The 14398-nt window shown below is 51.9% G+C and overlaps 1 long non-coding RNA gene across 1 annotated transcript; it reads right to left on the reverse strand.

The window, feature by feature from the left end:
• Positions 1 to 298: 298 nt before the first annotated feature.
• Positions 299 to 10784, reverse strand: LOC149522160 (uncharacterized). The gene is made up of 2 exons (XR_016347265.1): positions 10685 to 10784; positions 299 to 2295 (listed from the first exon to the last, which is right to left on the reverse strand). It is a non-coding gene; the product is annotated as an uncharacterized LOC149522160 (long non-coding RNA).
• Between the last annotated feature and the right edge of the window lie 3614 nt (positions 10785 to 14398).

Here is a 14398-nt window from a genome sequence, read left to right on the forward strand (position 1 = left end):
AACACCCCAGCCAGCTGACTGTGGCTTTCAGCTGAAAGGCTGCCCTGCGCTCCAGCTATCGTCAGCTTCTCCTCTGCACCTGCCCACGTGGAGCTTGGTGCACCCTGGCTGAGCGCCATGGCCAGCTGGACGCTTCTCTTCCCTCCAGCCTGGCTGCCCTGTGCTCAGCCCAGGGAGGCTGCCTCTAACTCCAGCTGTGCTGGAGCAAGGTTCCCAGGCTGAGCGCAGGATCACAGATGCCCATCTGATGGACTGTATACGACTAGCAATCTCAGACTACAACCCAGACACTGTTCAGTCACAGGTGTCACACTGAGACTTTATTGGAAGAAAAAATATATAATTATCAATACTTGATTTTAGATTTACAAAATAGCAGAGAACAAAATGTATCATTGTAAATTCTTCATTTGACATTTAAATAGCATGAATTAAAAACAGAGCATTTATTTCATAACTATAAACGTGATTTTAATTTTATATATTGCATAATTTAAAAATAAACTGTTTAATAGAGTGTATAAGAGCTGGGGATAGCAAGTGATGGACAGGAGAATAGAGAGGGCGGAGTTTCAAGGAAGGGGCAGGGCAGTAGATCTTCGCCTGGTCTGAGACTTAAAAAGTGATCTTGGGTGTAAAAAGGTTGAAGACCACTGATCTAGAGGCTGGTGACTTAGAGTAAAGGACCCTGGATGAACTGGAAAAAATTCAGAACCAGGGGCCAAAGATGACAAAAACCATGCAATGGGTCCGTATGAGGAGCAACTAAAAGCATCAGGCTGCCCAGCTTAGAGACGACACAGCTACCAAGGGATCTGAGGGATGTCTATCAAAGGACGAAAGGTGCAGAAACACGTGGGGAGAGAAGTGCGATTGACCTGTTCCCACAATACAAACCAACAGCACAGAGGGAGTGGGGGTGTTGGCTGATGAAACTTGTTATGCTTATAAGAAGCACACGGGATCTTTTCCAGGGGAGAAGGCAATACCCTGTGTTTATTGAGAGTACAGTAGAGAAGCTGTTAGCATATATAAAGACAGACACAAGGACTATGTCTATGTAGTGCCCATCTTCAAAAAAGGGAAAAAAAGGACGATCCAGGAAACTGTAGGCCAGTCAGTCTTACCTTGGTTCCTGGAAAAATCATGGAAGGGATCCTTAAGGAATCCATTTTGAGGCACTTGGAAGAGGGGAAAGTGATCAGGAATAGTCAGCATGGATTCTCAAAAGGCAAGTTGTGCCTGACCAATCTGATTAGCTTCTATGATGAGGTAACTGGCTCGGTGGACATGGGAAAGTCAGTGGATGTTATATACCTTGACTTTAGCAAGGCTTTTGATACGGTCTCCCACAATATTCTTGCCAGCAAGTTAAGGGAATGTGGATTGGATAAATGGACGGTAGATGGATAGAAAGATGGCTAGAAGGCCGGGCCCAGCGGGTAGTGATCAATGGCTCGATGTCAGTATGACGGTCGGTTTCTAGTGGAGTGCCCCAAGGTTCGGTTCTAGGACCGGTTTTGTCCAATATCTTTATTAATGACCTGGATGAGGGGATGGATTGCACCCTCAGCAAGTTTGCAGATGACACTAAGCTGGGGGGAGAGGTAGATACGCTTAAGGGCAGAGATAGCGTCCAGAATGACTTAGACAAATTGGAGGATTGGGCCACAAGAAATCTGATGAGGTTCACCAAGGACAAGTGCAGAGTCCTGCACTTGGGATGGAAGAATCCCAAGTATAGTTACAAGCTGGGGACCAATCAGTTAAGTAGTAATTCTGCAGAAGAGGACCTGGGGGTTACAGTGGATGAGAAGCTGGATGAGTCAACAGTGTGCCCTTGTAGCCAAGAAGTCTAATGGAATATTAGGATGCATTAAGAGGAGCGTTGCCAGCAGATCAGAGATGTGATTATTCCCTTTTATTCAGCGTTGGTGAGGCCACATCTGGAGTATTGTGTCCAGTTCTGGGCCCCCCACTACAAAAAGGATGTGGACTCATTGAAAAGCTCATGATACCATCTACATGTTTTGTTAGTCTATAAAGTGCTACCAGACCAGCCCCTGACACTCTGGAAAGGTTCAGGTGTGATGCTGAAGAAAGACCAGTCCAGCCTTCCCAGGATCAATTGTCCAACACTCCTGTTACGAGCCTCGTCCTGCTGGAGTCTCCTTTGCTGCTGTAAGTGCTTTTGGTTTGCTGCAGATCCAGCGTCTCTCACTGGTGCATCTCAGGCTGCTGACCCCAATGTCCTTGTTCAGATACGCGCAGCCCCCATCTCCTCCGATCACAAACCTGCAGGGCAGAAACCAGGGAGCGGGTGTGAGGCAGGAGCCGGGTGTTTCCCGTCGGTCACAGACAGGGGGCGACACTCCCACAGGGCAGGAAGCTGCTGCTTTCACACCCCTCAGTTCCCTTTCCCGCACCCTGCCCCCAACCCCGGCCCCCAGCCAAAAGAGACAGTTCCACAGGGGGCAGTGCAGCCTCAGGGCCAAGAGAGATTCTAAGAGGAACTGACCTCCATGGAGCACGTATACCAAGGGGATGGTTTAACTCCAGGTCCTGCTCCCCACCCCACCCAGCTGTAGGGTTGCCAGGGGTCTGGTATTCGGACCCTCTGTCCAGTAAAAAAAACCAGAAAATACCAGACGTGCAATGTTCGGTATTTCCTGGTTTTCCGGCTGGGCGTCGGACGGAAGGCTGGTGGCGGGGGGGAGTGGTTGGGAGGGGGGCGTGATCAGCGCTGGGGGGCCTCTGGTTGGAGTGACGCCTTGGAGAGGAGGGGAAGCCCCGTCTCTGCTCCTGAGCGCTGTTCCAGCGTGTGATGGAGCCACAGCCAAACTCACTCACAGGACCATGCGCGGGACAGGTAGTGCCCTGGGATCTGCACATGGCCGGGCGCTCCCCCGCTACCCTCCCAGCCAGCTGGTTCTCCCCCACTTCTCCTCCCAATCTTCCCCGGCCAGCCCCACTGCCTCTGCCAGCCCTGTTTCCGGAGGCCAGTTTTCCCCTCCTCCTCTTCCAATCTCCCCCAGCCAGCCCTGCTGCACCCAACCCCTCCCCCACACCAACTCTGCTTCCCGCTGGCCAGTTCTCCCCTCCTCCTCCTCCTCCCCCTCCTGATCTTCCCTGGCCAGCCCCGCTGCCCCTGACCCCCTCTCCCCCGACCAGCTCTGCTTCCCGCCAGCCGCCCTTCCCCAGACCCCCCTCCCCTTCCTCCCAGCCAGCCCCGCTCCCCTCCTGGCTGGTCCCTCCTCCCCCACCCCGTCTGGTATTTTTTTTTTTAAGACTACCTGGTAACCCCACCGAGCTGCCCCAGCACCCAAACTGCCCCAGGCACGGGCTCCAGGGGAGCAGCAGTGACACCGCACAGGAGAGCTGGGGTCAAGGCTCCCCAGGCACTTGACATCAGCTCTCAGGCCAGGTGCGCGGCCGACCAGGCTGCGTTGGGGAAGCTGGAGCTAAACGGCAGCAGCACAGATCCCATGGAGGTGGTGACATCCAGCCGCTCAGACCCAGCTTCCCGCCAGACCTGGACCCAGCACGACCCACCTGGGCACAGGGCGGGATCCCGGCCCACAGGCAAACCCTCCCCCACTGACCCATCTGACTACTCAGTGGCAGGTGCTGGGCTGGGAGGAGGCCCAGCGCCACTCTGGGCAGGCTGGGATCTCCCCACCCCCAGACCTCCAGCCTCTGGCTCTGGGTGGACCACTTGCCACCTCTTGCTCCCCCGCCGGGGCCCGGAGGGAGCTCCGCTCAGCTGGGGGCTGCACAGCGTGCCACGGAGGAAAGTGGAGGAGGGCGGGGCAGGGCACCACGCAGGGAGGGGAAGGGGGTGGGGCTGGCCAGAAGGGGGGTGGGAAGCGGAGCTGGGAGAGGATCAGGGGCTGTAGGGGCCGGCCGCAGGGGAAGAGAGGAGGGGTGGGGCAGTGATGTACACGGCCAGGGGGCGGCCCCCCTTCCTCCTCCCGCCATGGCGCTGAGTAGTGCGCCCCTCAGCCGGGCCGCTGCAGGAGAGGGAAGGGGGGGTCGGTGACGTAGACAGCCCTGCCCCATGGCCGTGTATGTCACTGCCCCGCCCCTCCTCTCCTCACCCGCGGTGGTAAGGCTGAGCACCCACCACTCAGCCAAGCCGCCATGAAGGAAGGGGAAGGGGGCGGGGCGGTGACATACACAGCCAGGGGGCAGGGCCGTGTACATCACCACCCCCCTTCTCCTCCTGCTGCGCCCCTCAGCCAGGCTGCCGGGGGAGCCAGCAGTGCAGGAGGCTGTTTGGGCTCCCCGGGGTGGGAGGGGAAGGGAGGGCGGTGATGTACACGGCCCTGGCCCCGGCCGTGTACGTCACCGCCCCGCCTCCCTCCCTCGCGGCAGCCCAGCTGAGCAGGCAGCACTCAGCCAAGCGCCACGGCGGAGGGGAAGGGGAAGAGGGCGGGGAGAGACGGAAGGGAGAGAGAGGCAGGAGGGGGAGAAGAGCTGAGAGAGAGGGGGGAGGCAGTAGGAAGAGAGAGAGAGAGAGAGAGAGAGAGAGAGAGAGAGAGAGAGAGAGAGCGCTCTGGAGAGAACACCTGAAAATCCCGTCTTATGACAGGCTAATTGTATCAGACTAGCCCAGTGACCTGTCTTCCAACACTCACCAGCAATAGGTATTTTGGAGAGAATGAACTAACCAGGGAAGTTCCCGAGTGATCCATCCCATATTGTTCTGTCCCAGCTTCTAGCAGGCAGGATGTTAGGGACATCTAGAGCATGAGGCTGTATCCCTAACCAGTTTTGCTAATAGCCCTTGATGGGCTTCACCTCAATGAACTTCTCACTTTTTTTTTTAAATCTAGTTATATTTCAGGCCTTCATAATATCCCCTGGCAAGGAGTTCCACAGGTTGACTGCCATGAGAGGAAACACTTCCTTTTGTTTGTTTTAAACTTGCTGCCTGTTAATCCCATGGGTTAGCCCTGGTTCCTGTGTTCTGGCAAGGGGTGAATAATATTTTCATATTCACTGTCTCCACACCACTCGTAGTTATATTGATCCTCCTGCCCAAGGTGAACAGTCCTATTCTAATCTCTTCTCACATGGAAGCTGGTCCATCCACGAATTTTTTTACTCTTCACTGTACCTTTTCCGATTCTACATTTTTTTTGAGATATCAGAACTAATTTCAGTATTCAGCATGTGGGCACACCACTGATTTATAAAATGACACTACTATATTTTGTCTCATTCTGAGCCTCTCTCAGGGATTTCTAATAGTCTATTTGCTTTCTTGACTGCTGCTGCCACTGAGTGGATATTTTGAGAACTGTCCGCAATGACTCCAAGATCTCTCTCTTGAATAACAATTAATTAGTGTTCTTTTTACATGTTGCCACCTCACTGTGCACCCCATTCCCTAATGGTTTATTAACATGTGGAGCAGTGCAGAGCCTTGGCAGACACCCTCCCCCAATTTAGCTCTCTCCATTGTGAAAACTGACCCTCCATTTCTGTTCTTTTTCCCCTACGGTGCAACTGATGGTAATTCTTTTTTTTTTTTTTTTTTTTTTTGCAAGGGGCCACTCCATGAGTTTTGGAAAGTCATCAGGGTCCACACATTTGTATTATATTTATATGGGAGGCAGCGGGGGTGAAGGAGGGAGCTCTGGGTTGATGCACAGTGTTAGGATGCAGAAGAAGGTGACAGGTGTGGGCTCCAGGAGGGAGTTTGGTGCAGGAGTGCAGGAGGGGGTCGAGGATGCAGGCTGTGGCCAGAGGCGGGGGGGGGGGGGAGGGAGCGGGAAGCCTTACCACAGGTATAACCAATGTGTGGACAAGGACGAACCAGTGGATACAGTGTACTTAGACTTTCAGACATTTCTATCCAGCCTGCTGAAGTGCCACGGTGCAGCAGGGTGCTCAGGAAGGCTGTTTGCCTGCAGTGGCCCCACTGTTCTTAAAAGCAACCAGCTGCTGCTGGCATGTCTCTGAGCAGCCTTGGCACATGCAAAAGACAGGCCAGCAGCAGCCAGCCGCTTCCAGGAATAGTGTGGGGCCACGGCAGACAGCCTGCTCAAGTGCCCCTTGCACCATGGGACTGGGAGCAGGCTGAACAGATATGGGAGGTGGGCCAAATCTGAATGCGGCCACATTTTTCCCGCATCTGGTTTAACCAGGGTACGTCTACACTACAGCGCTAATTCGAAATAACTTAGTTCGAATTAGTTAATTCGAACTAAGCTAATTCGAACTTACGCGTCTAGAACTAAAAACTAGTTCGAATTAGCATTTTGCTAATTTGAACTAGCATGTCCACATTAAGTGGACCCTTAACCGGGCTTAAGGATGGCCGGAAGCAGTGCCGGCAGGGCATCAGAGGAGGACTTAGAGCGTGGAGATGCTGTCTCAGGCTAGCCGAGGGCTGCGCTTAAAGGGACCCGACCCCCACCCCGGACAGACAGTTCTCAGGGGTGCCCCACTTGCAAACCAGTCCTGGCCTGGAGTGCCCAGAGTGCCCACACTGGGCACATCACAGCACTCGGCCATCTGACCGGCTGCACTTGCCGCAGGCTGCCATCTGGGGAGAGGGGGCAATTGGGGGGCTGCAGGAGAGCTTCCACCACCAGAAGCCCACAAAGCCAGCCCAGTCCTCCCCATCGGGGGCTCGTACCCCATTCCTCCCTCACCTCCTTCCACTTACCCTTCCCTAGCCCCTTTTCTTGATGTACAAAATAAAGGACACGTGTGTTCAAAAATAGAAACTCTCTTTATTGAACAGAACTCGGAGACCGGGAAAAGGAGGTGGGAGAGGGAAAGAGAGAGGGTGGGAGAGGGGAGGGCAACTACAATGATCAGGGGTTGGGAACAGGTCCCATATGAAGAGAGGCTAAAGAGACTGGGACTTTTCAGCTTAGAAAAGAGGAGACGGAGGGGGGACAGGATAGAGGTCTCTAAAAGCAGGAGTTGGGTGGAGAGGGTGCATATAGAAAAGTTCTTCATTAGTTCCCTTAAAGAAGGACTAGAGGACACCAAAGGAAAGGAATGGGTACCAGGTTTCAAACTAGTAAAGAAAGTTGTTCTTCACAAAGCAAAGAGTCAACCTGTGGAACTCCTTGCTGCAGGAGGCTGTGAAGGCTAGAACTACAACAGAGTTTAAAGGGACGTGAGATCAAGTGATGGAGGTTGGGTCCATGGAGTGCTATTAACCAGGGGGTAGGAGTGGTGTCCCTGCCCAAGGTTTGTGGAAGGCTGGAGAGGGATGGCACGAGACAAATGGCTTGGTCACTGTCTTTGGTCCATCCCCTCTAGGGTCCCTAGGGTTGGCCGCTGTCGGCAGACAGGCTACTGGGCTAGATGGACCTTTGGTCTGACCCAGGACGGCCATTGTAAGCTCAGGGCTCAGGGTCAGGGGTCTCAGTGGACCCCCTTTATTTTCATGCACACCTGCTCCTGGGTGGCCAGGCTGGCAGCTCTCCTGCCCTAGACGGCCACTTTCCTGTGCCTTGTGCGGAGATCGTGGACGAGGTCCACAATGTCCGCACTAGCCCAGGCGGCTGCCCGCCTTTTGCGGTCCTGGGCAAACTCCCAGAAGCCGCCAGCCTGGTCCCGGGAAGAGGGGGAGGGCTGGGGGGCATCGGGTGGCTGGCTCCAGCCGTGCCAGGTGCAGGGTCTGCTGGCTGGGTGCTGGCAGGCTTGCACTTGGCACGGGCACTGTAGCCAGCCCGTGCCCCTTTAAGGGGTCCGGGGCTTGGAGGGGGGCAGACGAGTTTCCCTGGTGTTGGCCAGAGTGGCCACCAGGGAAAGCTGGGGAGGGCTAGCCTCCCACTAGTTCGAATTAAGGGGCTACACACCCCTTAATTCGGACTAGTAAGTTCAAACTAGGCTTAATCCTCGTAAAATGAGGTTTTCCTAGTTTGAACTAAGCGCTCCGCTAGTTCGAATTAAGTTCGAACTAGCGGAGCGCTAGTGTAGCGCCTATCAAAGTTAGTTCGAACTAACGTCCGTTAGTTCGAACTAACGTCCGTTAGTTCGAACTAACTCTGTAGTGTAGACATACCCCCCATTATTGATCCATGACAGGACCTTCCCTCTGATCCCACAACAGCGTTTTTTGCTTAAGAACCTTTGGTGAGGGATCTTGCCCAAGGCTTTCAGAAAGTCTAAGTGGATCCACCAGACCCACTCTTCTCCACACGCTTGTTTATACCCTCACAAAATTCTAGTAGACAGATGGCGTAAGAAAGTTACAGCGGCAAGACAGGGTCTGAGCAAAGGTCCATCTAGCCCAGCATCCTGTCTACCGACAGTGGCCATTTCCAGGTGCCCCCAAGCGAGTGAACAGATCAGAAAAACATCAAGTGATCCCTCCCCCATCATCCATTTCCAGCCCCCGACAAACGGGCTAGGGACACCATTCCTACCCATCCTGGCTAACAGCCATTGATGGACCTAACCTCCATGAATGTATCTAGTTCTGTCTTGAACCCTGTTACAAGCCCTGTTTTTCACAATATCCTCAGGCAAGGAGTTCCACAGGTTAACTGTGCGCTACATGAATAAAAACTTCCTTTTGTTGGATTTAAACCTGATGCCTATTAATTTCAATTAGTGACCCTGAGTTCTTATGTTATGGGAAGAAGTAAATAAATTTTTCTTATTCACTTTTTCCACACCAGTCATGATTTTATAGACCTCTATCATATCGCCTCTTAGGGTATGTCTACACTTGCACCCTCTTTCGATAGAGGGATGCAAAGGCAGACATTCGAAATTGTAAATGAAGCAGAGATTTAAATATGCTGCGCTTCATTTGCATAATCGCATTATGGCGCTCTTTTGAAATAAAAGCTGTGAAGATGCAGTTATTTCAAAAGGAAACCCTTCTTCCGAAATAACTTTTAAACCTCATTTTTATAAGAAACAAGGGTTATTTCGGAAGAAGGGTTTTCTTTTGAAATAACTGCGTCTTCACAGCATTTTTATTTCAAAATAGCGCTATTCTGAAATAGCACCATAACGCAATTATGCAAATGAAGCACGGGATATTTAAATCCCAGCTTCGTGTACCCTCAGTCTCCTCTTTTCTAAGCTGAGAAGTTCCAGTCTTTTTAGTCTCTCTTCATATGGCACCTGTTCCAAACCCCTCATCATTTTTATTGCCCTATTCTGAACCTTTTCCAATGCCAATATATTTTTTTTTGAGATGAGGCAACCACATCTGTACACAGTATTCAAGATGTGGGCATCCCATGGCTTTATACAGAGGCAATAAGATATTTTCTATCTAATTCTCTGTCCCTTTGTTAATGATTTCTAACATTCTATTTGCTTTTTTTGACTGCCACTGCACACTAAGTGGATGTTTGTGGAGTTGGGATTATTTTTTTCCGATATGCATTACTGTACATTTATCAACATTAAAATTCATTTGCCATTTTGTTGTCCATTCACCTGGTTTTGTGAGATCCTTTTGAAGCTCTTCACAGTCTGCTTTGGTCTTAACTATCTCAAGTAGTTCAGTATCATCTGCAAATTTTGCCACCTCATGGTTTACCTCTTTCTTCAGATCATTTATAAATAAGTTAAATAGGATTGGTCCCAAGACAGACCCTTGAGGTCCCTACTAGTTCCCTCTCCCAATTCTGAAAACTTAGCATTTATGCTTCCTGTCTTCAGTCCATGAAAGGACCTTCCCTCTTTTCCCATGACAACTTACTTACAAGCCTTCTGTGAGGGACCTTGTCAAAGGCTCTCTGGAAATCGAAGGACACTATATCCACTGGATCCCCCTTGAACACATGCTTGATGAGGCATGATGTCCCTTTACAAAAGCTTTGTCCATCCTTCTTCAGATATACCCCATTCACTTCTGTGTCTGTTAATTCTGGTCTTTACCACTGTTTGCCTGGCATTGAAGTTAAGTCTAGTTGTCTAATATCTGTGAGCCTCAGAAAACACTAGCGACCCTCCAGTCATGTGGTGCAAAGGTAAATGTAAGTACGAGGTTACACACTGTTGGCAGCGCTGCAATTTCTTTGCTGAGTTCCTTCAGAACTCCCTCCTGAATTGGCACGTACCCAGGCAACATGGGGAGAGCTGAAACCCTCCAGTATTATTATTGGGTTTTCTGCTTTGTAGCCCCTCTCATCTCGCTGGGCTTTTCACAATCACACACCTGACCAGCATGGGGAGTTTGGTGGCACTTCCCTATTGCTGTGCTCTTAGGGTTCAAGCAGGGAATTTCTATCTAGATTCCATGCTGCAGCTTATGGTGAGATTTGCACACCCCATCCCCACCAGTGAGGCCTATTCTGCCATTCTACGATTCACACCCTGCGATCGGCTCAGGTGGGGGTTGGGTGTTTGATCTCACCCAGCTCCCACTGAAATCAGACCTGAGACTTCATTGAGTCAGGCCTGTCATTGGAACTGGGCTACAGCAGCCTCAGGCACCCAGAACTAACACTGTCCAGCCTCTTCCATGTCGATGCCTCATTACAGCCAGACAGACAAGGAGGCTTTGGCCCATCACCAAGCAGGAAATACTGGCTCACACCCATCACTAACACACTGAGCACACACATCCCCAAGCACTCTCTGGCTGCTCCCACAGCCCTGGCTGGGGGCTCAGCCTGAACTCGGCACCTCAAACACCAGGGACCCAAAGCCCAGGGAGCTCAGAGATGTGGGGATGGCGGCAAAGACTCACAGGTGGTTGAATTCGGTGCCATTGGCCCATTTCCAGGTCGACCCCTGGTCCTTCCGGAGGCCGATCCAGTAGTCAGATTTGTCTTTATGGTGCAGCAGGTTATCCTAGAACAGCGGAGGGGGAGGGGTGTCAGGGCCCAACTCTGCTGCTCCCCGGCTCTGGGCAGGGAATCCCAGGGGTGCACAGAGGGGTCTGAGTGTTCCCAGGGGTGGCTGGAGACTTCCTCTCTTCCTTTCCCAGCCCTGGGTAATTCTGTATTAACCCTCCCCTGCCCCCAAAACCCAGCTCCCCCCACCCCGACCTCCCCAGGGCTGGGTCCCGCCCTCCATGCCAGGCCAGGCTCTGTGTGAAACCTTCACCTGACAGGGCAGCTGGGCTCCCTTCACCCTCTGCGGGGAAGGAGAGAGATGATCAGCACAGGGGATGCTGGGAGGGGCCAGTCCTAAGGGGACCCCTCCCCCACCTGGCTGCTGTTCCCCTCCCCAGGGGCACTGGCGCTTCCAGCCGCACTGGGGTCTCAGCCCCCTCCAGCCCAGCAGACACTGGGGCAGCCCAGCCCCAGAGGGGCGTCTCCTGCTGAGAGGCCTGACAGTGGCTGATCCCCCCGTCACTGACACCAGAGGGGCCCTGGGCCCAGCCTGGCCGGGCATTCAGCAGCTGGAAAGTCCATTGGCTCTGGGCTGCTCCTCGCCCACAGGGCAGAGCCCAGCCCCTTTGGGGGCTGGATTCCCAGCTTCCTCCTGGCTCCTTCACACCCCCCCAGCACCTGCCAGGGTCAGAGGAGTCTCAGCAGCCTGGGGCGCCGGGATCATTTCTGCCCGTCCTCAGGCAGGACCCCTCACCCCACCTGTTCCTGTCTCATTTCAGTGTCGTTATCTGGGCGCTGTCCAGATGTGCAGGGCCTCATATGCCTGGACAGCTGGGTCGAGAAATGGGGGAAATGCTTCTATTTCTCCACAACTGAAGGGAACTGGCCCGACAGCCGGAACAACTGCTCTGCCCTGGGGACCTCCCTGGCTGGGATTGACACCCCACAGGAAATGGCCTTGGTGTGGACACAGCTGTACTGGCGAAGCTGTACTTTTGCTAGTCTATTTTACGCCAGACTCCCAAAGCAATTCTAACCTATACAGGCGTGTAAGTGCAGGATTTCTAGTATAACTATGACTGCAGTTGGGCTTCTGTCAGAAAAGCTCTGTTGATAAAATATCACAACCCCAACTCCCATAGCTCTGCTGTCCAGAAATGTTTTCTGTTGTAGAGTAAATATTGGGCACTTTTGAAATTCCTGCCTATACTATGCAGAGTAATCAGACCAATCTAGTTACTTTATATCTCTGCCAGAAAGGACATAAGGACACTGATCTGGCTGAAGAATGTGTTATGTTCTGTTTGCTTCCTTTGACTGAAAGATTTTGAATAACTCACCTGAAACCTTGAACTGTATTTGACTGAACAGTAAAGGGAAGGCGCAGGAGACAAACTGCCAAACATCCTTCCACTCCCGCACAGATGTATAATTGTTAGATATTCTATTGACCATTTATGGGTGAAGGGACAACTCTTCACTCTGTTGCAAGGCTCAAACTCCAGGCAAATCTCTGGCCCACAGACGTCAATGGCAAAGCTTTGATTGAGTTCTGTGGGACCCAGATTTCATCACCACCGATATCGTTTCTTAAGCTCTGACTGACATGGTGATGCTCCCAGCTCTGATTGCCATGCACAACCTAGATGCTCTCAGTTTGCATCATTGCAGAGGTGACTTTTGAGGAGAAACCAAAAGCAGGACAAGATGGTGTCTTTATGGGCCTTGCCTGCAGTGTTTCCCACTTTGTGGGGCAGCGTGTGTGAAAACCCAACATACCTTGTTGAAGACACCTAGAACGGGGGGACTGAAGTTGACACAATCCATGAACTGAACCCGGCACCTGGCCTTATGGTGCTATGCAGGGTTGGTAGGTGGGGTGACCTGGAGGGGTGAAGACAAGAGGTTCATGTCTGCTGCTTTGGGAAAGGGAAGCCAATAGAGGGCTATAAAGCGGCCAATAATGCAGTCTGAGCAGTGAGATGGTGGCAGTGGTATTCTGCTTTGATTTCATTGCAGGGAAGAGGGAGCATTGAGGCCAGGGAGGAGGAGAGTACGCTTGCATAGGAAGAGGTGGTGAGATTTAGACCTGAGATTTAAGGAGAACCACAAATCAGGAATAGTTCCCCGCACAGTAGTTGGGATGAATTGTGATTATGATTCATTTACAAATTATGGGGGAAGTAGTGGATTTACAAGCTCTTGTTTTCAGACAACCTGACAGTTTCTGAGTGTTCTTTAACACTGGTACTTGTTCTCCTTGGCATAACACCCGCTGATCAAAGACTCAAAAACCGAGGAGTACAGGATCTGTCGAAAAAGCTCCCCGCTGTCGACAGAACCGCGGCTAAACTGCGGTTTCATTTTTGAATTGGTGCTTGATTGGCACAGCGCCGGAACGTGAGTATGCAAATGAAGCCCAGGATATTTATATATCCTGGGCTCATTTGCACTTGTGAAGTGCTTTATTTGCATCCCTCTGCCGACGGACGCAATCTAGCCATAGCCAGAACGACAGTCTGTTCCTGCTACAACGAACAAGTGTCTAAATCATCAGGACCCCAGGAAAGCTGGCCAGGAAATGGAGCTACAGAGAGGGGAAAGGGCTTGTCCACGTTCCCACGGCAGATCTCACAAGTCCCATCCCACTGCCCCAGGGACTGGAGAGCGAGCGTTGTCTCTCATTGCACGCCCAGCCAGGCTCACTCATACACCAATGTGCAAATTTGGTGGCTGTCTTAGTTGGAGACATTTTAACATCAGTTTGTGGTGTTTGGTGCGGTGCCGATGGGGCCACATTCCCTCCTTTGTGTCAGACCGGTCCCACGGGGGCTGGCCTTATACACAATGGAGTCATCAGAGCTCTGTCCCTGCTTAGTAAGTAATGTGAGTGCCTCTGGGCTTGTGTTTTTCAGGTCCCTTTTTCCCTAAGGTGAATCCCTGGAAGGTGTTTCTAGGAGTGATCTTGGTGGCTTTGCTGGGCTCCTTTGCCCTGATTGTTTATCTCTTCAAACTCAAAGGTAAATGTTGGAGCAGGACATACAGGGACATTCACAAGGGATTTTCTGCAAAGAAGGGGGAAATTAAACCTTTTTGCCTTTGTGGGATGCATCAAAATCACCGTTATTCTAAACATTCTAGGGCCGGTGTAAACACTCTGCGTGTGACATGCTGGAGGGGGTGCAGGCGCTGGCGCTCTGGCTCACAGCCACTCTGCCTGTGCAAATGTAACCCATTCATGTAACTTTGGCTTTTAGCTCAGAGGGTAGAGGCTCCTCTAGTCAGCTCCCAAGGTCCCAGCTTCAAATCCACCTGGTGGTGGTTATACAAGCAATGAGTAGTACAGAGGGTTTTGCATTAGCCCTGTGCAGCATAGGCCAATTTCACAGAATCAAAGATTACTAGAACTGAAGGAACCTCAAGAGGCCATTGAGTCCAGTTCCCTGCCCTCACGGCAGGACCAAGAATGGTCTAGATCATCCCTGACAGGTGTCTGTCCAACCAGCTCTTAAATATCTCCAGGGATGGAGATTCCACAACCCCCTTGGCAACTTATTCCAGTGTTTCACCACCTTGGCAGGTAGGAAGTTTTTCCTAATGTCCAACCTAAACCTCCCGTGCTGCAG

This window comes from Pelodiscus sinensis, chromosome 19 (assembly GCF_052426305.1).
Source record: "Pelodiscus sinensis isolate ZL-2025 chromosome 19, ASM5242630v1, whole genome shotgun sequence".
In the NCBI taxonomy this organism is placed as follows: domain Eukaryota; kingdom Metazoa; phylum Chordata; order Testudines; family Trionychidae; genus Pelodiscus; species Pelodiscus sinensis.